The following is a 27,323-nucleotide window of genomic DNA, read 5'->3' as shown; positions in this document are numbered from 1 at the left end:
AAAAGAAAAGGAAGCAGGAAAGTCAGAAAGGGAGACATAAAATTAAAGAAATCAGAACCCGAGAAAGATGGCTAAACCGCGAAGCTGCTCCGACCCTGTCGAACCTGCTCAATCAGATAGACGTCGGCTTCATAACGCGAGTGATCGAGGTACGATTCGGACCATGGGAAGCGTTTTCTTATTGAGGCGGTTGATGTGCCTCTGCTTATGATTATCATGATCATCATCGTCATCATGGTTTCGTGACGGGACGGTCGCCATCACTTAGGCATAGAAAGCTTCGCTTTAAAATGGTAAGGAAAAGACAGACAGACAAACTAAAGGGCTGTAAAGTAAAATAAAAGCCCAACCCGTACCACATACGTATCACGGGTGACGCCAATTAAAAATAAACAAACGGGACCGAAGTCAAAAAGAGTTTTTAAGAGACAGAAAAAGAAGAAAGAAAGAAAGAAAGAAAGAAGAAGAGAGATATATCACGCGAAACTAAGCCAAGAGAGGGGAGGCAATCAGCGGTATCTTTTAAACGAATACGTGAAAGCTCAGCTATGACTCAACATGTCGTTCTTCATACATATGATCTTGATATGCAAACATATATGCAGTTCAAGTGCTTCCTCGATGGTGATAAGGAAAAGACAGCCACATCAAAGAGACTAAAAACCACGGTGAACAGATACGTTTGACGGATGTGTGGAATGCCCACGGCTGGTAAATGCGATGTATGCTGAGCCCAGAGATTAAGCGCGTGATCAGTTACATAAAAAAAACGCTTCTGGAGGTACAAAACATCTAACAGTTACGGCTTAGGAATAGCAAAGAAGTTTACTTTTGCGCTGCCCGTGTTAACGCGTTGACGCGACGACTGTGACAACAAGGGTCAACCTACACAAAAACGAATGAATGAATGAATGAATGAATGAATGAATGAATGAATGAATGAATGAATGAATGAATGAAATATAGCATTTGGTCTGCTTGCAACAACGATGAGTTCACACGGTAAGATTTGGCGATAAGGCACGATATAAGTATGATCGAAGGAATGATCGAAGCACAGCAGTACGGACGCTATGGTCAAATGCCAACAGCGTCGAATCAGACGCTCGAGAACGAAAAAGCGGGGACGGGCTGGTGCCCGCTGCAGGGAATTTAGTTCAAGTAAAATCTTTCGCACAATCGAAGAAACTCGTAATCACATCTCATCGACTGACAGCTTCAAATACACAGCTCCACTTTTTCCCCTCTGAAAAGTACGTCAGCTCTTTTTCGAAAAGTTTTCGAGGCACTCTGGCGTCTGGCACAGTAACGTAATAGAATCGATGCATCGTATACGCGTTTCTCGCGCCCAAAGACATTCTTGAAATGCATATCCAGGCGGAAATAGGGACACTCGAAGATGTTTTACCGCGATAACGCCCAGCCGTCTGTCAAAGGCGTGTTATTACGGGAATACAGTAATCAAGCGATCGCTGACCAAAGTGCAAGGCTACAAAATTCCACCCCTTGCCAAACAACCCCTTCCGCGGAGCTCGTAGGAAAATACGGTTCTCCAGACAGTGGTTTGCCGGGTTTCAACTGGGCCGATGATTATGGCGGCCACGCGGAACCCGGAAGGATGCTGCTGCTAGGCGGCACGTGGCGGCTGATCATCCGGGCAACAGCGAAAGCTCCGTCACGTGCCGCTTCTTGTTCATCTTACTGCACCCGCAAAAAGGGCATATTGCCAGCCGCGACGGCGCAGCTCCCACTAAAGCAACAAGCTTATTCCCGCGCGGTTTCCTTTCTGCAACATTCCCGAGACCGGTCTGAATATAATCCCCAGCCTACAACCCCCGGAATTCTGGAAGGAACACCCCTCTGGAGTACCTGCCGGAAACTATGTTGGTATATGCGCCTGCATTTTTAATTCGACTACTTTCGACACCGCACAGCGTCGATTGCTTGGGGAAATAAAAGAAGACGGACAAAAAGGCGTAGTAGGAAGAAAATAAGCCAAGCGAAAACATATCCAGCTCGCACGGTAGACAACCGCTTACGCATGCAGTATAGGGGCAATTGAACACGCAAGGCGTATCGCAGCCATGCGTGGTGTATACTAATACGGGCAAACACGGACACGAGTCAGACGGGGCGAGGATCCGGGGCTTAGGTTCTGCAGGGCCGGAAGTGGGCGCAGCGCTGTTGCGGCGGCGCATAAAATCTGACTACGGATCGCGGCGAGCTCGCCGACACCTACGAGACAGCAGGGCCGCACCTCCCACGATTCCTCACCCTCTTTCTTCTCCGTCGACCTCACCTTCGGTTCCCATCGATGGTGCATGTTCGATTTCGGCTGATTGGGGAGGCGGTTTTTCCAGGGTCAGCGACGCCTGCTTCGTCCAGCGGAGGAAACGGAGGGCTTTGTGCTCTTATACTGCGAGTGGCTGTGCTCAGCCGCGAGCGAAAAGAGCGTAGGCAGCGCCGTTTCATGCGTGCACGCCGAGGAAGCGACTTAGTAGAGGAAGGTGCACGTTCGCTCTTCGCGTTCTCGAGCACGTGGGTGTGTATGACATTAGGGGCGATGTTTGTTGGCCCAGATTAGAAGTTTAAAACACGTATACCGTTAGGAGCAGGCCGCCGTTAAACGCGGAAACTCGCCCCGAGAATAAACAAAGAAGCTAGCAACTTCACTGCGGCGCTAAGCGGTATATGAAGAGGAAAAACTCCCACCTCCCCTCGCGGGAACCCCTGTGTAGATGCGACGCATAGACGGACCGCCGAAGAGACCGAGTTTTATAGCGCGCATAACGTTGAGGGGACTGCGTAAGCCGGTCCCAGTCGATAACGACGTTGGCGTGCTTGTAAAGCGGCGTGGACTCTATGTGTTTGAGCCAAGCGTGGATGTTGCTTCGCCGGAGAACGGCACACCGGTTATATGCGCAGCGCGCCCGAAGGAGAGGAAACCGCAGAAGAGAGAGTACTGCACATGCGCCGGCCCCAGCGCGTCTGCCGCGGCTATGACGCTACGTGCCGCGGATATGACGCAACACAATCCAACACAATCCACTTTAATCCAATGCAATCCAAATCCAATCCAATCGAATCCAATCCAATGTCCCTCGCGAGAGAGTGTTCGCTATCGGAGAGGAGAGGGGGTGAGCGGCGGAGACCGCAGCTGGCGCGGCGAGGAGAATGGGGGAGGGGTGGACAACGCCGACGACAACGACGACGACGACGCCGGAGGGACAAGGCGAGTGAATCAGATGCTCTGCATCTAAAAAAAAGAAGAAAACACCACTAACAGAGAAAGAAACAAAATCAAGAGGCTCGAACCGTGAAAGGCTCTTTCATACGAGTTGGAAGACCCGGTGAGGCGAGCACCGAGCAGCGGAGAATTAACGATGGGTGAGCGGAGAAGACAGAAAACGCATGATCCGCGAGGGCCGGGTTGAACTGCACCCCCCCCCCCCTCCCCCTCCCAAGTGACCTGGTCAACCACTTGCGAGAATCTGCGCCGGCGCAGTAAGAATGTGACGTCAGTGGTAGGGCGGTCGCAGAGCGCGGGTGTTTCTGTGTGCGTGTGTACACGGCCTCCGCGATCAGCAACTGCGCATCGACAGCTGATAGCGGGCGCCGTGGCTCCTCTCTTTCTTTCTCTCTATCTCTCCTTCTCTCTCTCAATGTGCCGCCATTCCCTCTCTCCCCTCGACTGCCGTAAAGGTTCTGTTTTACTACTACTACTACTACTACTACTACTACTACTACTACTACTACTACTACTACTACTACTACTACTACTACTACTACTCTCTCTCTCTCTCTCTCCCTGAACGTGTGTGTTGTGTGCGTGTTTCAGCGTGTTTCGCAAAGATGAATATCCGCGCTTGCGCACCCGTAACAAATTAACAACAGATCGACCTTTCACTTGTTTTATGAGGTTGATTTCTACAGGCAGAGAAACACCAGCTGAGAACAACGTGCATTGAAGTTACCCGCCGCGGTGGCTCAGTGGCTAAGACGTTGCGCTGCTGAGCACGAGGTCGCGTGTTCAATTCCCGGCCGCAGCGGCCGCTTTTCTGATCGAGGCGAAAAGCAATAACGCCGGCGTTATCGACATTTCAGCGCACGTTAAAGATCCCGAGGTGGTCAAAAATTACACCGGAGCCCTCCACAACGGCGCGCCTCGACGCCTGCGTTGCGTCGGCGCGTTAAACCCTACAATAAATCAAATCAATCATTAAGGTTACGGAATAAATCGGAGGGGGATTTCGTTAAACAATTCAAGTTTGAAATATTCATGGCAATGTGCCACAACATGTCCACACCCTCAGAAGGGGAGTGATTTTTCTTCGCTTTCCCAGGTGCTAGTTTCACTAAAAAAAACCAACTTTACTGACATTTTTATCTTTCAGCATCACCTGCTAAACCACTCGTAGAAAATTGGACAACCTAACAGATGAACAATCCTAGTATTGTCGCGTCCCAGCATACATGTACTATAACTCCGAGGGTGGTTAAGAACAAAAAAATTGAAGCAGTCTCACTCAACGTCAAATGGGGAGCAGCGATTCGGAAGAGGGGCTGTGGCGCCATCTTTTGACTAGTTTAGGTAACCGCCTGGCGTTGATACCGAAAGTAGTCAAGAGAGGGCGCCGCAGCCCCCGAAGAGGCCTAATAAACACTGGATTGATTTTTGACTAATTTGGGCTAGTTAATGCGCTAATTCATAAATTTTCCTAATTTTATATGATTGTGTACCTATTTGCGGCCTAGCAAAGGCGCGTCCGTGACAACGGCGCAGCGCAGGGCGGCTAGATGCCCTTACCCAGACGAGCTACGGCGATAATGCGGGCCCCTTAAGGGCTGCGCACTTAGAATACTAATATGGTTTTACGCTGGACCAAAAAACGCGGATCATCACGCCGGAAGCCAGCACCGCGTCGTATACACTTGCCACTTGCGTTTACACCGGGTTGTTTTGCGCTCTCGCAAGCAGGCACCCACAAAATGCATCCTGTGCTCCTTTCTAGAGAGTTTGAACTATGATGATGATGATAGCAGCCGAATTGTCTTAACTGGCCGTTACGCGATGTCGCCGGCCGCGCATTTGACAAACCTGGCCGCCTAGATGCCCTTCACGTGAGCATCTTCCTTACATCGTACAATAAGAAGACCAGAATATATTGGCGCAGGCTAAACCGGTTTAAAGAATGCCGAATAATCCTTATTCACACAAGCAATGCATACAATCGGCCTAAGAGAAAATTAGCTGCCGCAAAATCTGCTCTTTGCAAAAAAAAAAAAAAAAAAAGCGCGACTCTACCCCTACGCCACGCACGCCGACCAGCGTAGCCGAAGTAGCAGTTGCTCAAAGGAATAGGAGTGTTCTAAGCGAACCAACAGATGGCGTTAGTGCGGTGCGCCTAAGCGGCCAGGTTTGCCGAATACGCCTGCCGGTAGCTAGGACCCGCACCCTCAACATCCCAGTTTTTCTTGTAGTGTCCTCATGCTGCTCTCACTTGTAAAAAAAAAAAAAAAAAGAAAAGGAAAACCACCGACTCCTGTGTACGGTACGTCCTACATTAGTAAGGTTAGATCAAACCGGGGAAAAAGGTACGTATAGGGAAGGCCTAGCAAACGATTTCGCTTCGCATTTCGACGAAAACACAAAGCAATAAAGATCTGGCGTAGAGAGGTTCTAAATGAATTGTCCGCGTTCGTCGTCCTCCTGTCACCATCTGTCTCGACATCTTCTTTTCGTTGTTTTGCACGATTCGCAGTTTTCGCGTCCCTTAATGGGACCGCCCCTTGAAAATACAACTTTCACCACATCGTTCCGCATTTTCTTCCACTTACGCGACGTCGGTTCTAGCCTCGAAGACACGACCCTAAAAAATAAAAAGATTAAACTGCCATAAAAGAAGTAAAGAAGATGGGAAGTCAGGATGCTCGGTGGAAGAAAATTAGCTTTCTCAGTGTTTTATAGCTTCTTTTTTGCGGTCGGTGTTTAAAGGGCCCACAAGCATCTACTTTGCTACATGCGGCTACTTTATACTTGACTTGTCGGTGAATTTCTCAACTTTGCAGAACAATGTATATATACTTTTCTGCCTTCGCGTCTTTCTGGGGCTAAAATGATTTGCCCTATAGTTCTAAAGGATGGGGCAATTTATCTCCGCTCATCCGACCGTCTCAAGAAAAGGAGGGAAAAAAAGAGCCCTGCGAGGGATAGCAGCTTCCAGCCTTCATATCGATCGCCCTTCTTCCTTGCGGATACAGCGAATTTTCTAGAAATAATAATAAAAAAGAAAAACAAGGATGCCCCCCGAGGCGAAAGTAGCACAACGTAATTGGCCTTTAAGTCTTCGCTTTTCTTTGCGGCTAGCTCACCTGTTTGGTATTCACGATCTCCTCGGTGGCCAGATAGCTTGTTCACGACGGTCGTCGTTTCCTCCTTTCCTCCTCTCCTTTCTTCTCTCCTTCTCCCTCCGGAAAGAACGCGCAGAAAAGCTGGACCCCTTTCGCAACTACGATGTTAAAACGCCTTGCACCTGCAGGCGCTTGCCAGCAACCTTAAGGACTTTTGCGAGTGCGGAATTTTGTCTGCCATATTTAGCTCCTGCCGTTACGTTTTCGATGCTGGGCGACGACTATAAACGGTGTTCTTTTAGGTGCGAAGCCCCTCAGAGGCTTGGGCTCCTGTCGTCGTCGTCATTTCATGTGGTCACGGTACTAAGACACCGGGACACTTGTGGTCGCTACATTGTTCGAAGTTCTCTTTTCTTGTGTTCCCTACCATCTTCCAAGTTTTATTCCGATATATATATATATATATATATATATATATATATATATATATATATATATATATATATATATATATATATATATATATATATATATATCTGGAGGTCGTATTCTGGAGGTCGTGGGTTCGGATCCCACCCGGCGGGCATTTTTTCACCACTTTCTTTTCGACTCAAAAAATTCTTCATCTCTTTCTATGACCCACCACAACCTCCCCTTTGCTTTCCGAGGCTTTCTTGGCTGCTAACCCTTATTTTCTGTCTTATTTCACGGAGCCCCTCATTTCCCATTTTCTGATCCGCTACATGCTTAGCGAGGGCCTCTGTTCTGGCAGTCTTGGTGCCAAAGGGAGCTTAAGAGGGTTCAACGCTGGTCGCCACTCTCGACATGTCGTAGACACTCGAGTCACGGCCCGGGGGTTAAAAAGAAGGTCCCCTTCACCCCGAGTAGTCCGAGTGCCGCTGGCTACCACCCCCAAGTGCAGGAAACAAAAATACCTTAACATAAATACCCGAGAAAGTGCTGGGGAAACAGCCCCGCCGGTAGCGTAGTGGTTATCGCACCAGACCGGTATTCTGGAGGTCGTGGGTTCGGATCCCACCCGGCGGGCATTTTTTCACCACTTTCTTTTCGACTCAAAAAATTCTTCATCTCTTTCTATGACCCACCACAACCTCCCCTTTGCTTTCCGAGGCTTTCTTGGCTGCTAACCCTTATTTTCTGTCCTATATATATATATATATATATATATATATATATATATATATATTAAGGCACGCAACGCACCAGGAGTCTTGGAGGGCGTCTTCATCAGCGAGCCTTTGTCCTGCGTGACAGGGAGCGAGCCCCAGAGAGGAAACAAGACGGACGTTGATAATGATAGTCAACTGATATGACGATTATGAAGCATGATTGCGTGCGGACTATTAAGCCTGCAACGTACCAGTCCAGTGGCGCATACCCTTCTGCTAGTATTTGACACGTAGTGTTTGTGTACAACTACAGGGAGTTGTGTACAACTACAAGTTGGCACAGGACCGAGGTAATTGGAGAATAATGGCAGAGGCCTTTGCCCTGCAGTGGGCGTAGATAGGCTGGTGATGATGATGATGATGATGATGACGACAGGGAGATTGTCCCAATGCGTATTCTTCTGGCGTCGTGGCACTAACTAGCGCTTACAATACACACACGCACACATATTATATATATATATATATATATATATATATATATATATATATATATATATATATATATATATATATATATATATATATATATATATATATATATATATATATATATATATCGGGCTTTATGCTTCGCAATGCTACCAAGGCGGCCGTACGCTAGTCGGTACACGGTGTGTAGGGAACGGCGCCTCGGAAACGCTGTTACCGTTCTGTTCCGAAAGTGATCGAAGATGTTTTGGCCTCGCTCGACGGAAGGACCACAACACCGGCGCATGCATGCGCACTGGTTCTACGGAACGACGGTAACGGTAGCGCAGCGTACATTACACGTTAGGCCGAAATGTCCGCAGTTCTCAACAGGCGTTCGGTAACTTTCGCAAATCATGACACATATCCGAAAAACATTCGAGTACGAAAAAACGAAAGAAAGAAAGAAAAAAAAGAAAAGAAAAGAAAAGAAAAGAAAGAAATGAGGAAACAAAGCATGAAAGAAAGACATACACGCACGCACGTACACACATACACATGCATACTCGTTCATTCATTACGTAACACGGCGATTAAACAAAGTGCGAGATAATCCGTTCATGATTATAGGAGGCAAAAGTAATCGAGTAACCGGGCGAAAAAGAAAAGCATAAAAATAAGCGCGTTAATGAAAGCCACTCTCGGCTGAGATTAATGAGTAGAGTCCACTATTAGCGAAGGGGCGTCCTCATTACGGATTACGGCAAGCGGCGAACGCATTCATTATTTACCTTGCAGTAAGTATGTGCAACGTAGCGTGGCCGCGCATCCGTGATTTTGAGAGCGCGTGCATCTGCCGAAGGCAGAATGTCAAATGTCGACACTGAGACCCAGAGAGAAAGAAAATAAAAGAGTGGGGAAAAGGCGAGGAGAAAAAGCAGCTGGGGAAGGAACAATGATGCGCCTTTTGCACACGCCGGCTTAGTTCTGGGCGTATACTATTCTTTTTACTCCTGCGAAAACTTTGCCATACTGAAACACCAAGATGCAGCAGAAGATGAGGCTTCTCCGCAATGACCGCGCGATGGTAGAAGCGAGCGATCGACGCGTGGTTAACGTCCTCACAGGCGCTGCACCCCGCGTAACAGCGCAGGGCGCGCTCTATGGCTGTCTCTTCCTCGCCAGTTAGTCTCATTACGCTTTCACCCGACAGCCGCTTTCCTGCCCTAATTACCGCGGATAACGAGATGCCGGTGAATGAAGAGCGGAGACTCGCTGAACGGGAAAGCTAGTACACGGAACAAGAGGAGAGGAGGGAGGAATGTAATGGATCGGGCAGCACCGACGCACCGGAAACAAATTACTGTGGAAAACACGCGAGAGAAATCGATCAACGGAAGCCGTTCTCGTAACTAACAATGGAAACATAAACGCGCATGTACTTCTCTCCCTGACACAGTCAGCGCAGGATGGGAGCAGTTGGGAGCCAATGGGAGGGGCCTTCATCGTGGCGATGATGATGAGGATAATGTCAACGATGAGGATGCTCTTATTCTCGCAGCAACTTGAGGGGAAACAGTTTGGCTCTGATCCTTGAAGCCAGAGGAAAGAACGAGAGGTGATGGTATATTGGTGGTGGGGGCAATACGTCCAGATGCTCCCCTTATAACCGTGCTCATACAGGCCACTTGGTCTTCAAAGGGTCGCCAATGGACTACTCCAAGCAAATGCCAGCGCTTCAGTCGAGAAGGAAAAAATGGTTATCCTCAAGTCGTCTACTGTTATCTTGATTGAACCAACAAGTGGCTCCCTTCAGGAAGTCTCGGAGTACCTTTCAGAGATTATTTTTACAACGAAGCTGTTTATAGGAACCCTCCATCAGTGGCCGAATGTCCGTCAGTCCAGCCGTCAACCCGAACAAAACTTGTCTCCTGTTTGTCGCGAAAGCTCTGTAGATCTAAATGACCCCACCACCGGCTCCCTCGCGGTTCTTCGCGAAACAGTAGGGGTTAACCTATACCTGTAACGTAGTATTTATGCCATCGGGTATACTATCAACATACAAAAAAAGGTATCTCAGAAAAAAAAAATCGTACTGAAACTGGCTCCTAGGACGACCCCATCAAAATACAGAGTTTCATTTACTCGTAACAATTAGTTAGTTCCCAGTGAAGTTGTAAACGTTATACAATTCCCGTCTGGTGTATACAGCCGCCAACGGATGGAGTGTGGTCACAGAATGCTGCTGTAAAGTGTTTCATCGGAACTGTCCCGTCCCGAAACCAATTATACGACAATAAGCCGATAAGAAGACTTTAACATTACGCCGAGTTTCGTCTTCGTTTTAAGATTAAGTAGTTCAGAGGGGAGTTGTAGGTACTGTGGAATTCGCGTTTGCTGTCAATACATAGCTTTTTACTGGAGGAGAACGGACAGCCCCATGTTCGTCCGCTAGAATAAAACTCCAGTCCTTCTGAATAAATTCAGCTACTTAACTAGGAAGTATGGTCCATCGGTAATTATAAAGATACGTGTTTTGTTTCGCGCATAGATGCGTCGGTTGAGGACAGCTTCGGTTGAGGACAGCGTCGGTTGAGCACAGCACAGCTTCGCTGCTCCTCTGTCTCCACAGAGTGGTAGGACTGATGTATTTTAAGGGCGAAGACTGGGGCTGCTGGCGTCTCATGTCGTCGTCGTCACCGTCGTCTCAAGTAGTTACGGCACTAAAACACCGGGACATTCGTTTACGCCTCCCGCTAGAACGCTTCGTGCTTCAAAGACGAGAGACTTTTACAGCAAAGTTGTATACGTCTACCCCCCAAATGTTTCATCTCCGTTGGCAAAAACACCAAGGTGCCAATAATACACTTATACACAGCATGCTTCGCTGCTACCCAGGTTTCACGTCAGTGGAGATGGCCCGGGATTTTTTCTCTAAAGATGTTAGCTTTTTATTTTGTTATCAGATACAGTCCCCAACTTGTACAGAACTTCTAACCCAAACAGGGCTCGCAACGGAAATGTAGATTGCTCGGGTAACCCGGAGAAGGCCTGAAGAGAAGCCCTGAAGTTTGTTCCAGAACAAACAGACGCGAAGCCTTCCTGCGTGCCCATTTGAAAACGGAAGGGCGCGGAAACCGGAACAGGAAATGGCCAGCCACTCGAAATACACCAGCTTTTTATTATTTATTTTTTGCATCACGAAAAACAGATTTCCGAAACTGATTCCTCACAAACCAACAAATTCTAGTCGACTTCGCGTCCCCTCGAAAAGTCAGCGCCCGTAGAAATACACGCAACACTTCCAACGTCGCTCGAGTCTCCGTCGTCACCTCGATTTCTTTTCACATCGCGCCCAGCGCCAAAGTTAATTGGAAAATTTCCTCCCGGACGCTTCCTAATGGCGTCCGCGGCTGCTTTTTCCAACTTTCCAACCCCTTCGCCAATTCTCCAACGCCTACGGGAACAAACAGGACTTGGCGGGGCTCCATGGAAGCCAGCGCTTCCGTCTCGCGCGACGAGATACATACCGTATTTACCCGATTCTAACGCGCACGCGATTTTCCTGGCAAAAAAAAAAGGAAAAAACTTGCACCTCCAATTGTAACGCGCACGGGACTTTGTGACCCAGACAAATGAATTCGAGAGAAACGGGCAATTTATTTCCCGCAGTAATCTCACTCATCTCACTCCTCGTCGCTCTCCGCTGACCACAACATCCCGGCTTCGGTGCCTTCAAGCGCGTTCGCGATGCCACACTTCTGAGCGAACGTTCAACCATGGTCTATGGGATCGTGGCCCACGGTTTGCACGGCCATCCCGAGAGCTTCTCCAGAGGTGCACGCTTCAGCCGACCGCTCGTTTTGAACGCGTGGGAGCCGCTGCTGCCATTGCTGTTATCAAGCGCGCAAGTGAAACGATTTGACGATTTGTGTGAACTCCGATAGAAAAGCCTAGGCGCCTAGGCTTGCTGCGTCCGAAAAATCGTTGCTAAAAGCTTTGGCACCATCTTGAGATGGCGATGGCGATGGGTGGGACGAAATTTCGCTGTTTCGGCAGTTTTGGTTTTGTATCCGATTCTAACGCGCATGCGATTTTTCGGCCTATTTTTTCGGGAAAAAAGTGCGCGTTAGAATCGGGTAAATACGGTACCTCCTTCGCTTTTGTGTCGCTTTCGCGAGGCGCCTTTGGCGTTTCGTATCGTTCGTAAGCGACTGGCACCTCGTTACGTGGTCGGGCAGCCGCCGCATTCCCAACGCGTCTACGAGTCGGTTTGGTGTTATTTTTTTTTTTTTTTCATTGCTCACGAAAAACAGTGCACGTCGGGTCCAAGGACGAACTCGTAAGACTCGCAGAGATCGAGATAACTCCTCCGACGCAAACACGCTCGTACCTGTAGTGGAAGGATAGGTGCGTCGAAAGCGGCAATCTGGCGTTCCGGCTTGGCGTAACGAGATCGAGATCGGCGTAGGAATTCGCACTTTGTCCCGTTTCGTTTTAGTGCGACAACATAGCCTATATGCCTGACGGTTTCGGGAGCACTTCGTTAAAGGAGTACTGACACGAAATTTCAAATGTGAGATAACTAAGTAATAAAGTGGCGACGCTTGCACTATAAGTCGCTCAAGGCTTGAACCATAGCGAAGCTGCAGGATTTCGCATTAAGCTTCTGCGTCAGCAATGAAGGAGAGATCACTACGCATTTGTACAGGCTTGAACTTGTTTATTTACATGTTCCGTCGTCGCTTTGCACTGTGCTAGTATAGTAGTCGTCGTCATGTCCGTCGCTACCGCAGCGTTCCTCCGATGCCAAGCATTGCATGAGCGGTAGCACCTGACAACAGGTGGCGCGCAGCGGCGGCGCTTCCGTGCACGACGCATGCGCGGCGTTCCTGAAGTCGTGTCGAATTTCCGTGGAGCAAACGTTGCTCCAGCTGTGGCATTGTCATTACTAAACAGCGCAACAAAAACACGGACTATAGCTGAGGTACACAGGACGAGCGCTGACTTCCAACTGATCTTTTATTGAAAAAAAAACATATTTATACCCCACACACCTACACACACATGCCATAAATGCACCCAACAAAACAAGCGGTGCTATGACGCGCCACACACGCTCTAAAAATTTCCATTAGAACACACGCACTTGAAATGATAAAAAGCCCTCTCAAGCCATGTGTTGCGCCCCCAGATTACTTTCTATGTTGCGTTCCTTCCCCCTTGTAAAAAATCAAGTTCCTTGGCTGACAGAGCAACCGAAGGTACGCTGACGCAATTTTCCCCTAACCTAGCAATTTTCGCTACCTCCACTATCTCCCTTGTCATCTGGTCACTATGGCGCTGAATGACTTCGCATTTTTCGAACATGGGAATGCACTTTCCGGTGGTGCCTTTGCAATCTCGGCAGTGAATGCCTAACTGCCCTTTGACACTTGTTCGTACGTTGTTGCTATGCTCCCGGAGCCTTGTATTACGAAAGGCTCAATCCAGGCCCAGCGGTTTGCCACTCAAGCGTGTAGAACGATTCTTCAAGGAGGAGAACCTATGTTTGCTGCCTGCAGACAAGGAAGGAGGGTTCATGGTGTTCCCAGAAGAAAGCTTCAAGCGAGAGGCCATTGAGGCTGTCACCGGAGCCTTCAGCCGTCACGATAACGTTTCACTGAACAAGGTAAAATCGGCAGCAAAAAAACTTTGTACTGATTTAAACTTAACGGTTCTAGCGCAGAACATTGAAAAGAGTGCCTCGTGCTCCCTTGAGTTGTTTTTCGCTGCCAAAACGCACAAACTTGATTGTCCGCTAAGGGTAATCATTTCGGAACATGGAACATGGCAGAAGTGTTTGTCCATGTACCTTCAAAAAGGGCTAGGGCTGTTGATGTTAGACGACCCTTTCTTGATCAGGAACTCTGAAGATGTAATTACTTTCCTAGCAACTGGCAGCACCCCAGTGGTTTCAGCCTTCTCAATAGACATTAGGGACCTATATTACTCCTTGCCACATGAAGGGTTGATGACCTGTGTTGAAGAAGGAATTGATAACTATGGAGTGGTAGCATTTCAAAATGAAGTAGGAGTGTCAGCCAGAGGTTTTCTTAGCCTGTTGTCTATGTATTTAGTTTCTACGTTTGCGAAGTGGGATGGCAATGTGTACAGGTGCCCCAAAAATAATACGGAGCACGGGAGCGGTGGCCGGAGCGGGCAAAACTGCATGCCAGCGCGATCTATCCGTAGATGCGCCGCAGATAGCGAGAGTGCGCGGGCACATCCGGCTGTCCCCTCTCGATGTTCTGATGCTCGCCTTATCGCCGGCTCAAGCGAAGCCGCTCTGCTGCAATCTCTGCTCACCAGGGGCGCTTTCGGAGCTTCATGAAGGCCTGTTTACGCAGAGCCAGCGAAGAAAGCTTCGTCTTGAGCGGGGTCCTCTTTCTGCTTCGTCATGAATGACACCGATTAAACTATGGGTGCCTGCCGTGCCTCGCGATCCGCTTGATTTTGAATCACGTGACAAGAACAATGCTTGGCTCAAGCTAACGCAAAAAGACGAGCAAGAAAAATTCATGCGCGTATCGGCTGCATTGCTTTGATGGTTCCAATCAGTGCACAAGAGAATTGAGAAAGTGAGCGGAGTGGAGGCCAGTTGCTTCAAAACAAATTGGCTTTATTACATAAAGTTAAATAAACTACAAGAAATGGGAATATAGTCAACCTAAAGCGGGCTCTGCGGCAATATCTTGCACTCATGAAAAAATCATTCAAAGGTACTGACAATGAAACAAATAGTTAAAACAGACTTCTTCGACCTACACAAGAGTTCAATAACGGGTGAAGTTGCCACCCACATTGATTACTTCTGCAATGCGCCGAGGCAATGACTCATACAGAGTATCAACGTATCCGGGGAACTCTCGAATAGTTTTCCATTCCTCTCTTACTGCCTCCCAAAGGCCGTCTGCAGTTGTGGCATGATTGCATCGAGAAATTCGGCTCTTGAGGTATCCCCAGACATTTTCAATTATATTCAAATCAGCGCCTTTAGGTGTCCAGTCCAGCAACCGAACATCTCGTTCTTCTAGAACCTTACGCGCAGTGTGGACGGGGCTGTAATCTTGCTGAAGCAAAAAAATGCCATCTTTAAAAGGCCCGTCCAGCACATAGGGGAGCAGATGTTGTTCAAGCAGGTCGCAGTAGCTGCCAGCGTTGAAGTTCGGTGGCAGTCGGACCAGTGGATCGAGGCCTTCTGCGCTGACAGCTCCCCAGGCGTTCACGCAACAACGACCGCTGCTGAAGACTTGCGTCATAAAGGCCGCCAGGTAGCTGATGAGGGAACAATATTTAGTGGTACTGAGACCCGTTGAAGTTGAAGTTCCCACCCGTTCCCACAAAGTATATAATTCAAAAGGACGATTAACTCAAAAGTTTCACTGATGTCATTTCAAGAAATAATAGAGAGAAATAATCACTTTGTGGCTTAACAACTACATAAAAACACGCAAGAAATTGAACGTCTCTACTACATAACAGGCGTGCAAATGAAAGAGCTTTTTAAAAGCATCCCTCTCGCTTTATACAAATGAATAAGTTTGCGGGGTACCTGCAACTTGCTGAACGCCATACACGCCGTTGTTGGTACCATCTCGTGGAGAAGGTTGATTCGTCGGTGAAGACAACCTCTCGCCAGTCGTCCACAGTCCACTGCTCGTGAGCACGAGCAAATGCGAGGCGTTGTTCGTTCTGTCCTGCCGTTAAGTATGGAGGCGGCCGATGAGGCGGTGCGGCCGAGCCCACGTTTATTGTGGCTGTGCCATGAACACGACGAGGCGCGTAGAACGCGGGTGCCGAGTGTGTTCCGTGCCAGCTGGCCAGTCTGGTGATGATGATGGTGGCGCTTAAGAAGATGATGATGGTGGCGCTACAGGGCTCCCCCCTAGCGTGAAGCGCGATAAAGTGACAAATTTAAATGACAATGCACGAAAATGCACTATGCACTATGTACAGGTATGTACAATTTGTCCGTTGTCAGGGAGAGTCCATGGGCAGTCCGTGGTCAAGTGGCTTGGGTCGACTAACGGCCCGGTCCTGGTCGTCGGCGAGGTAGCGTACGGTGTGTGAATTTCCCTCGGGGGGCCTTGCCTGGCAGTGGCGCAGAGGCCGTAGGCGGAAACGAGCGTCCTGCGGGGCGGAAGCTGCTAGCAGCGCCCAGAGGAGAGAGTGATGTCCCACAAGGCTCGAGTGCACTCTCCGGGCTACAAGGTTGTCCAGACAAACGGGTGCAGATGGCTTGCGGGTGTAGGGCGGCTCCGTTCTGCTGCCAGCTCTGCTGTTTCACAGACCACGGCAGCATGTGCGGAGGGAGTGACGCAGTCGCCGCCGCGTTCGTCTACGGATGAGCGAACCATGGGCCATTGACCGTCGTGATAGCTCGAAGCGACGTTGCTTATGTGCGAAGGCCCATGAGGCACCCAGAAGGGTGGTGAATGCTCTGGGCACTCGAACGCGTTGCTGTCGAAGGGGGCGCGCAAAAAGTTGTCTCCGCTGATCGTCTGACTCCCGCACTGTCATGAAAGGAGCGAATTGATGGGGAGCGACAAGTCGGTCGCAAGGTGCATGATGTTTGTGTGGTCTAATGCGGCGTTGACGGCTCGAAGCAGAAGACGCGGCTTCCGCAAGCGAAACAACAGGCAAGAGTGCACGTGGTGGGTGGTTCGGAGGCCGACTGCGGTCTTCTTTGTTCTGGTCTGACTGCCCCGTCATCGTTTTGGTCACAGGTAGTTGGAGGGTGTCCATCTTTGCTCGTTGTGAGCCTACTAGCCCAGGTGCTTCCTTGGAGGAGTCACGCTGCTCCTGCGCATCCACCAAGACGGCACACGTAATGTCACGACGGCAGATGGTTGGTGCGTCGATGGTAGTCTCGTCGGTGGCGCACTGTACCTGTCATGTATGCCATTCAGGTGGCTGCGTTGCGGAGCACACGTTGTGGAGTGGTGCCAGGGAAGGGCTCACAGTGGGCTTAGATGGGGGTGGCGTCAACCGTGGAGTGATGGAGGTCGCCGCCTCGGTGCTCTGCGGATCACCGGCGCCTTCTTGTGGTGTGGTAGTAGTGGACAAAGCATGCGGTGGTTGGTGGGCGCCCGTGATGTCGTTGGCCTCCAGTCCTCTCGTGGAAGGTGCTGCTGGGGGAGCTCGAGATACGCGCCCATGATCGCAGACCCGTCACCTAGTGAGGGTTCGGGTACCTGGGCCGAGGGCGGTGTCGGAGGAGGACTGATGGTGGTAACGGCACCAGGTTCTGTCGGGATTGTCATCTGCCGGGTTTTCATGCCGTAGTGGTTGAGGACAGTGTCTTTTAAGTTGTCATACGTACTGGGATCTGGGGTCGGCAGCTGGATCTGCTCAATGAGGTCAGCAGGTAGCTTCTGTAGTGTCAAGAGGTACCTGATTTCCGGGGAGCAGATGTCATTTACGTAAAAATGGCTCTCCAAGATGACGAACCATGCAGCGTGGTTTGAGATGGCGTCAAACGGAATCAGCAAGGGAAGGTCGGGTAGGGCGGGGAACGTTCTTCGCGTGCCGTCGTCCGCGTTGTGTCTGGGGAAGCAGCGTTCAGAAGCCATGGCGAAGCCGCTTTCCGGGTCACCAAATTGTAGGCGGCCGATGAGGCGGTGCGGCCGAGCCCACGTTTATTGTGGTTGCGTTGACTGTGCCATGAAGACGACGAGGCGCGTAGAACGCGGGTGCCGTTCCCGAGGTGTGCCGGGTGCCCAGTGTGTTCCGTGCCAGCTAGCCAGTCTGGTGATGATGATGGTGGCGCTTAAGAAGATGATGATGGTGGCGCTACAAGTACGCGGCTTTTGCGCCGCCACACATCCGTTTAGAGCTGCGTCTTTCAGACGGTTTCTAATTGTGCTCAGACTGACGTTGAGGTTCAGGGCATCGCGGATTTCCCTCGCACTTTGAAAAGGATCTTCGAAGGCTGCAGCAACGATGAGACGGTCCAGCCCGTCGGAAGTGCAGCGCTGGCGGCCTGAACGTGGAGCATCGGCAAGGCGACCGTCTTCGTCCCGGTAGGCTTGAATAATTCTACTCACAGCAGTCATAGACCTCCCAGTACGACGACAGATCTCACGTTGCGGAACTCCTCGAACGGAAAGAAGGACGATTTCCCGCCTGGCGCTTAGTGGTACTCGAGGCGGCATCTTCTTTTCTTGCACTGGAAAGTGTTACAATACCCGTTGATATATATGTGCATGTGGGCGTGTTGTGATCTTGATCAACATGGGTGGCAATCGTTCTCATCTTGGATTATCTAGATGATACCATGAACGTTGACGCGGTAACCGAACGAACGCGGCCAAGGAACACGCCTAGGGCACGCACACTGCCGGACAGTGAAAGTGAGATTGCATTGTCGGCGAAGCAGACTGCGTGCATAAAATATACTAGTTTAGCGCACGCAAAACTTCCTGTAAATGCAGGACCGACCACGCAGGCGCAGACAAACGATCAAGGTGCCCAGCTTCTGAACCGCACGCCAAAGCCACATATGCGAATGTATTTAAAACGCTTTTACAACCTTGAAGTGAAAGCTTGCACGTGTTATTCACATCAGAAATTCAGATGTCTTCAGAACTAGTCACCTTTGGGAGGCAGTAAGAGAGGAATGGGAAACTTCGGGAGTTGCCCGGATACGTTATTACTCTGTATGATTCGTTGCCTCGGCGCATTGCAGAAGTAATCAATGTGGGTGGCAACTTCACCCGTTATTGAACTCTTGTGTAGGTCGAAGAAGTCTGTTTTAACTATTTGTTTCATTGTCAGTACCTTTGAATGATTTTTTCATGAGTGCAAGATATTGCCGCAGAGCCCGCTTTAGGTTGACTATATTCCCATTTCTTGTAGTTTATTTAACTTTATGTAATAAAGCCAATTTGTTTTGAAGCAACTGGCCTCCACTCCGCTCACTTTCTCAATTCTCTTGTGCACTGATTGGAACCATCAAAGCAATGCAGCCGATACGCGCATGAATTTTTCTTGCTCGTCTTTTTGCGTTAGCTTGAGCCAAGCATTGTTCTTGTCACGTGATTCAAAATCAAGCGGATCGCGAGGCACGGCAGGCACCCATAGTTTAATCGGTGTCATTCATGACGAAGCAGAAAGAGGACCCCGCTCAAGACGAAGCTTTCTTCGCTGGCTCTGCGTAAACAGGCCTTCATGAAGCTCCGAAAGCGCCCCTGGTGAGCAGAGATTGCAGCAGAGCGGCTTCGCTTGAGCCGGCGATAAGGCGAGCATCAGAACATCGAGAGGGGACAGCCGGATGTGCCCGCGCACTCTCGCTATCTGCGGCGCATCTACGGATAGATCGCGCTGGCATGCAGTTTTGCCCGCTCCGGCCACCGCTCCCGTGCTCCGTATTATTTTTGGGGCACCTGTACACATTGCCATCCCACTTCGCAAACGTAGAAACTAAATACATAGACAACAGGCTAAGAAAACCTCTGGCTGACACTCCTACTTCATTTTGAAATGCTACCACTCCATAGTTATCAATTCCTTCTTCAACACAGGTCATCAACCCTTCATGTGGCAAGGAGTAATATAGGTCCCTAATGTCTATTGAGAAGGCTGAAACCACTGGGGTGCTGCCAGTTGCTAGGAAAGTAATTACATCTTCAGAGTTCCTGATCAAGAAAGGGTCGTCTAACATCAACAGCCCTAGCCCTTTTTGAAGGTACATGGACAAACACTTCTGCCATGTTCCATGTTCCGAAATGATTACCCTTAGCGGACAATCAAGTTTGTGCGTTTTGGCAGCGAAAAACAACTCAAGGGAGCACGAGGCACTCTTTTCAATGTTCTGCGCTAGAACCGTTAAGTTTAAATCAGTACAAAGTTTTTTTGCTGCCGATTTTACCTTGTTCAGTGAAACGTTATCGTGACGGCTGAAGGCTCCGGTGACAGCCTCAATGGCCTCTCGCTTGAAGCTTTCTTCTGGGAACACCATGAACCCTCCTTCCTTGTCTGCAGGCAGCAAACATAGGTTCTCCTCCTTGAAGAATCGTTCTACACGCTTGAGTGGCAAACCGCTGGGCCTGGATTGAGCCTTTCGTAATACAAGGCTCCGGGAGCATAGCAACAACGTACGAACAAGTGTCAAAGGGCAGTTAGGCATTCACTGCCGAGATTGCAAAGGCACCACCGGAAAGTGCATTCCCATGTTCGAAAAATGCGAAGTCATTCAGCGCCATAGTGACCAGATGACAAGGGAGATAGTGGAGGTAGCGAAAATTGCTAGGTTAGGGGAAAATTGCGTCAGCGTACCTTCGGTTGCTCTGTCAGCCAAGGAACTTGATTTTTTACAAGGGGGAAGGAACGCAACATAGAAAGTAATCTGGGGGCGCAACACATGGCTTGAGAGGGCTTTTTATCATTTCAAGTGCGTGTGTTCTAATGGAAATTTTTAGAGCGTGTGTGGCGCGTCATAGCACCGCTTGTTTTGTTGGGTGCATTTATGGCATGTGTGTGTAGGTGTGTGGGGTATAAATATGTGTTTTTTTCAATAAAAGATCAGTTGGAAGTCAGCGCTCGTCCTGTGTACCTCAGCTATAGTCCGTGTTTTTGTTGCGCTGTTTAGTAATGATGGATAACCAACTCGCCCAATAATGCACGTGGCATTGTTAGTTGCTAGGCAACGCGAGGCGCTGTTCGAGGTTTTCGCCAGTTTTTTGTTTTACTAAAGCCACTACGTGAGCCGGGGACGCTCGGCGGTCGCCGCGAGGCACACACTCACGAGCTCTCAAAATTTTTATGCTATTTTTAACGCGTTACACACTACACATTACGGCCGGCTACAACATCTCAGCTGTTAAAAAGCTTCCTGTGTATAGGAGACAATTCCCAGGAAATTTCGGCAGTAACCGTTCAGCATAAGGTACTTTAAATCAATTTTAATCTTTGCACGCCGCAGAGAGCTCATAATTCATACCCTTTCGACATTGGCATCAGCATGACGCCATCCCGCCCCAAACTGTCGACGTCAGGGCTCCCGTAACGCAGCCAAAGCGCTGGCTCCCGTTGGCGCTCGCTGCTTCGCCTGTGCATTTCGTCACAATTTCAGGACTGACGTTATGCTGCCCGGCGCTTGCGGCCATGACCGTCTGGACGCGCGCGCGCGCGCCCAGATCGGCTGTGGTGCCACGGGAACAGTGACGTCAAGTGGCTTTTCTGTCATGGCGGCCGCCTCGGTGTTTGTTTAATCGAAACCGAAACTGACACAAATAAACGAGGCTGTAAGCAATTATTTATGCTGCGATGGACCACCTAATATGCCACACAATGATTAGTGAGCTGGTAGGAACCATAACAGCGAAAAAAAGAATCACACGCGAATTGCGTGTCAGCCTGCATCCTGAAGCCTGCTTCGCGAAGCTCTATTAGCGAAGCGGCCCGTATTTTCCTGTTTACAGGTCGCTTGCGCAAGTGTTGATGCACTGAAGAGGAAGAATGTGAAGCGGGCATGCCAGGGCCTCACATTAGGCCTAAAGTCCCGCTTTGAGGTCAAGCGTCGTCAACCGGTATCCGCAAGAAAAAAAAAATCCTCAAGGCACTTAAGTCTGCTTACGTGCTTTGAAGGCGAAAGCACGGTGCTATTCATTAACAACTTCTTTGTTGATATATATGACTCATTTTCGCCGCTTTCATTTGTGTTTTGGAGCGAAGTAGTCCGACCGGCTTCTTTTCCGCTACACCCTGTTTGCGCCTCTTACTTCGCTCTCGTTTCTTCGTGTTAAGCCAGACTGGCACACGCCGAGGCTTCCCTAGAATGAGCATTGTGCGCGGCTGATGTGCAGCTGTTCTACTCACGTGCCATCACGGTAAGGTGTCATTCTGCATTCTGTGTGCATTTGTGCATTCTGCATTCTGTGAAGCAGCCCCATTGGCCCCTGAAAGCTGCGGTAACGGGCGGTTGTCCTCGTTGGTTTTCATCTTGACGTTATCTGGTCGCTCGCCTGCGCCAGCGGCAATGGTCCGTTTCCGCTCCAATATACTGCGACGTGGCCACGAAGGGGGTTTATTTACAGATAGTAATTACAATAACAAACGGGATAGTAAATGCAGAGATGCCTCTGCCCAACCATGAGGCAGAGATAATTCGAAGGATAAGAATGGGGTGGAGTGCATTCGGCAGGCATTCTCAGATAATGAATGGCAGCCTACCATTGCCCCTGAAGAAGAAAGTGTATGACAGCTGCATCTTACCTGTACTCACCTACGGGGCAGAGACTTGGAGGCTCACTAAGAAGGCTCAACTTACATTGAGAACGACTCAGCGGGAAATGGAGCGGAAGAGGATAGGTGAAACATTAAGGGACAGGAAGAGAGCGGAGTGGGTCAGGGAACAAACGCGTGTTAAGGACATGCTACTAGATTAAGAAGAAATGGACGTGGGCAGGGCATGTAATGCGAAGGCAAGATAACCGTTGGTCGTTATTTAAGGGTAACAGAGTGGATCCCTAGAGAAGGCAAGCGGGGCAGGGGACGGCAGAAAGTTAAGTGGGCAGATGAGATCGAGAAGTTTGCGGGGATAAGTTGGTCGCAGTTAGCGCAGGACTGGGGTAGTTGGAGATTAATGGGGGAGGCCTTTGCCCTGCAGTGGGCGTAGATAGGCTGCTGCTGGTGGTGGTGTTGGTGACGATGATGATGATGATGATGAAAGGCAGGCAAGGCAGACTAGGCAGACAGGGCAGCGTGTTTCCAAACGCTTCGCTGCACAGAGCACCCACGTGACATGTGTGATGTCACTGCGCGCGCTATTCTTTTGAGCGCCTGCTAAAACGAACCACCCGTTCTGGCTTGGTAGCCTTGACGTAGAGCACTGGGTATTGGCGCTGACGGCTTGGGTTCGAGCCCCAGCGCGTCTATCTCAAGTTTTTTTTTTTTTTTTTCATTGACGATTTTATTTCTACGTTTCATTTTTTTTTAAACAGAAATCTACGCGTCGTTTTGTTAATAATGAGGATTTGGTATGTTTTAGGTCGCTATAGGCTTGGGGCGCTACCAATAACCACGTTGAATTACCGTTCTTCATCGCGCGAACAGACATGTCACGTGGGTGCTCTGTGAAGCGAAGCGTTTGGAAATACGCGACAGGGCAAGGTACCCAACCACAACGCTTCGTCTCACGTGCACGCGCCAGGCGAGGCGTTCCAGACGTTTAAAAACACTGCTTTGTCTGGATAGCAATGATACCAGCTTTGTGGCAAACTACAAACAAAAATATCACGAAGCAGTGGCGTCCCCATTTTACTGCAATTTCGCTATGACGTCACAGAATCTTGATTGACTGATTGGCGGCCGCCGAGGCAAAGCCACCGCCAAGAAGCCCATGACTAGGCGCAGTGGGGCCCTCAAGTTCCGTTTGGTCCCATCACATTTGATTTGATTGATTGTGGGGTTTAACGCGCCGACGCAACGTAGGCGATGAGGCGCGCCGTAGTGCAGGGTTCCGGGTTAATTTCGACCACCTGGATCTTTAACGTGTGCCTAAATCTCGAACACACGGGCGTTTTTGCTGTTCGCCTCCATCAGAAAAGCGGCCGCCGCTGCCGGGAATCGAACACGCGACGTCGTGCTCAACAGCGCAACGCCTTAGCCACTGAGCCACGGCGGCGGGTGTCCCATCACATTTCGTGCTCGTGCATATCACGGAGTATCATGCCCATAATACGTAAGAGTAGGGCTACATTTGAAAGTTCTTCAGTATTCCTTCCCTTCTTTCGGCTAAAACAAGTCTTTCGTGTCTAGAATGGAACTGAGTTACCAGAGGTATACTTCTTTACAGCGCCCTCACGGCCACTTGAAAGCCGAAATGAGATTTTGCTTCTTTTTTTAGCACACGCGCGTCGACATCTCCGAAGCCCGGGTGAAGAAAGAAAGCTGTTTGACCAACCCCTTCAACGGAGGTGCTTCGCAATTTCATTGCGGTTACGTCATTGCGACTTTCGTAAGCCACTACGCAACAGCCCGAACACACCAGCTGTCTTGCCGAGGTATTTAATTTAAGGAAAGCCAATCTCCTTACTGACAAAAATTAAAAAATGCCGGAGACGGAAGCTGTGCCACGGGTAAAAATATTGACGGTCTTACGGCGCAGACGGGGCCGGCTGGAGTTCATATGATGGGCTCTTCGTCGTCAATTTTGTTTGCTTAATCAGGCAACCAGGCTATCCAAGGACTGGCAAGATGGAATAATTGTTAAATAGAAAAAAAGGTGTTAGGTGGTAATTTCAGGCTGGCGCAACATATCATTACGCAAGTTAATTAAGCGACAGAAGAGAAGAATGTGCAATTATCTAATTTTTTTACGAGCGGCAGTCGTTTAAGCATACACTAGTTATCATAAGCCTGCCACCTTTAGGTTCATTATCCCTGCCATTGTTGATTACGTCCAAGCTCCATCTCGAGCCACAGCCTCCCGGAAACCATGAGACCGATTCAAGATAGCAACGAAAGGTGCAAAAAAAAAAGTAATTCTTAGTGAATCGCAGGAATGTGACGCCGACTAATCATAGCTTAAATTAACTAGTTAATTATTAGGCCGTTGTGGGTGTAGTTTGTACTTCGGGTCGGTGCACGTAAGCGCCCTTGTTGACGATATTGTTACGTGGCAGCTGATGGGTTATTTACCGTATAGTTACAAGCAATCTATGCGTTAAATGGGTTGCTCCAGTTTATACACTAATATACGTCGCAAATTTGTCACAACAGGCATGTTTGGAGACTTTCGACATTTACTTAATTAAAGAAAGGCAGTCAACACCCACCATATTTTTTCGTTCATCAGCCAATTGAATTTTAACGTTTTATTTCAACTACCACTAACTTTTTTCGATTCATCATGGGTATTAGGAACAATTTTCGTTTGTTTTGGGTATGCATTCTGCGTAAGCGGCGGAAATTACAATTCAAGCCCAATAATTACGGGGGATGCTTAGAACTTTCTAAGAATCGGAAGGGGGAAACCTTTCTAGACTTCGGGTTGACGTGCTGTCGAACTTTCTGGTGTACTTTGCGGCCGCGCCCGTCGCCACTCGATCTGCCCGCTGCGACAGCGCCCTCCGAAGCCCGTTCCGCTCGATCGACATCGCCAGAAGCCTCCTGCTTGCCCCCGCCGGTAACTCCACCTCTCAAGGCGCCTCGCATTGCATGTGCGGCAGCGACCTACCCTCCTTTAGAATAAACCTTTCCCTTTCCAGCGTGCGCTGCGTCGCCCTTTCTCAGGGCCTTTCTTTCACCCTCCTCCCGCACGATCTTTCGCTGTCCTGGGGCGGTATTCTCGTAACTGTTCCTTTTGAAAACGTCACTTTTGCGTCCCTTTCATCGTGACGTACTTCCGGTTAAGCACCGGGCCTTTGATTCAAACACCGTAACTGTTCTTGCAAACGTATTTTAAAGAACTGCACCCGTATCAGAGTATCTTTTATGTGTTTATCGTTCCGCGAGCGAACCCACAATAAGGCGACGAAAAATCGTCTGCTCCAAATCGTCTGCTCCGAGTAGCCAGGGCTCATAGCTCCGCCGTGCTTGCATGGCGTCACATCCGGGTGTCCGCTTTTAGCCAATCAGGGCTCGGTCAAAAGGGACACTTCTGAAAGGGACACAAAAGGGACAAAACACGGGAATACCGCCCCTGGTACGCCATCCTCGACTCACGCGGCCCAGCTCCCGCAGCTTCAACTTTTTTGGTACCATTTATTTTCTGAAACTAACAACGCGCGTGCTTGAAACAAGCTTTCGCCTTAGAAAACAACGAGCAGACCTACAGTGGCAACGCCCGTACGTATACGACCAATCGTGTACACCTACTGAAAACTTCGTCCCTTCGTACCCTTCCAAGGCCATAGTGTCAACTAAAGTTGTGTGGCAATGGGCCGTTCGCTGCGTTCTTCATTTCGCTCGCACAACGGCCGATTATCCGCCCTAACCGCCATGCGACGCTGCTAACGGTCTCCCCGCTGACGAATCGGACAAGGAAATTTATGACGGTTTCTATTTCAATCTTTCGCGAGTGCAGTGCTTCGACGATGACTACACCGATAATTATTGTGTTTCTTTTACACACACACACAGAGAGAGAGAGAGAGAGAGAGAGAGAGAGAGAGAGAGAGAGAGAGAGAGAGAGAGAGAGAGAGAAGAGAGAGGGGGGGGGGGGGACACAAAGTGAAGGCTCCACCGAGGCATCAACAACTTCGCCGTCAGTCTAGTCGCGCCTCTATACTTGTTCGCTTTGAAGCACCAATAAAACGAATAACCCCAAAAGTGCGGCTAATCGTCTGCGCCTTGAACATTTCACGCCGAGTGCAGCGACGTGCAAAAGAGCAGACTCGCTTCTGTGCCACGAACGATCCCGTTCATATTTATACGATATACCGTTCGTGACACCGCAAGACACAATTGGGAGGGACGAACTCGATTCCATAGGAGCAGCGGTCGCGTTAATCGTCAGATGGCGTGTCTAGCTCGCCGGAGCCTCGATCGAACGCGTGGGATCTGGGAGGCGTGTCTTCTCGATTCGTCTCGACGTCTCATCCGTCGGAAAAACTTTACTATACGTTGCGACCGCACGATTTCTCGTTTGAAGTGGAACTTATATTTAGGGTCGAAGCCCCTTAGGGGCTCGGGCTGTCGGCGTCTTATGTCGGCGCCGTCGTCTACACCGTCGTTTCCCGTAGTCACGGTACTAAAACACCGGGACACTCATTTACGCCTCGCGCTTGAATGTAACACGTACTAAAAAAAAAAAAAACACCGGGATATTCGTTCCCGCCTTGCGCTTGAATGCTTCGAAACAGGTATTAAAAAAACACCGGGACAGTCGTTTTTCAACGCCTCGCGCTAAACCGCCTCGTGCTTCAAAGAGACGAGGCTTCTACAGAAAAGCTGTATACCTCTACCCCCCCAACGATTTCATCTCCGTAGGCAAAAACGCCAAGGCGCCAAGAATACTTATACACTGCATGCTTCGCCCCTCCCCAGGTTAATGGAGATGGCCCGGAATTTTTCTCGTTTTGGTCTTTTTTATATATTTTGGGGACAGGAGCACTGTAAACGCCCCCCCCCCTTCCCTTCCCCCCCCCCCCCCCCCAAACGATCAACGAAGAAAACCGACTTTACGTGTCCATCGACCCGGCTTGTGCGCAGCCAATCATTAAGACGGCTGACGAGCCAAATAAAAGGGAAAACCTCTCCTTCACTGGTGCCTGGGTCACTGTCCGTGAACATGTCACGCCAGCTTGACCTTCAGGGTCGGGCACGCACCTTGCCCTAACGTTCGATACGACAACTACAACTTTTAAAGCGAAGCTTTCTATGCCT

General features: G+C 49.5%; 1 protein-coding gene and 1 non-coding gene across 2 annotated transcripts in view; one reads left to right on the top strand and one right to left on the bottom strand.

The window, feature by feature from the left end:
- The window catches only part of LOC144149635 (uncharacterized), a 377,896-nt gene that overhangs the window by 92,196 nt on the left and 258,377 nt on the right, over window positions 1–27,323 (bottom strand). The gene's annotated exons all lie outside the window — the stretch shown is intronic.
- Trnat-ggu (transfer RNA threonine (anticodon GGU)) lies at window positions 7,326–7,398 on the top strand. Its single transcript has one exon. It is a non-coding gene; the product is annotated as a tRNA-Thr (tRNA).

This window comes from Haemaphysalis longicornis, unplaced genomic scaffold (genome assembly GCF_048455015.1).
Source record: "Haemaphysalis longicornis isolate Haplotype H1 unplaced genomic scaffold, Haemaphysalis longicornis Haplotype H1 scaffold_8, whole genome shotgun sequence".
Taxonomy (NCBI): Eukaryota; Metazoa; Arthropoda; class Arachnida; order Ixodida; family Ixodidae; genus Haemaphysalis; species Haemaphysalis longicornis.
This window is presented reverse-complemented; position numbering and strand designations above follow the sequence as displayed.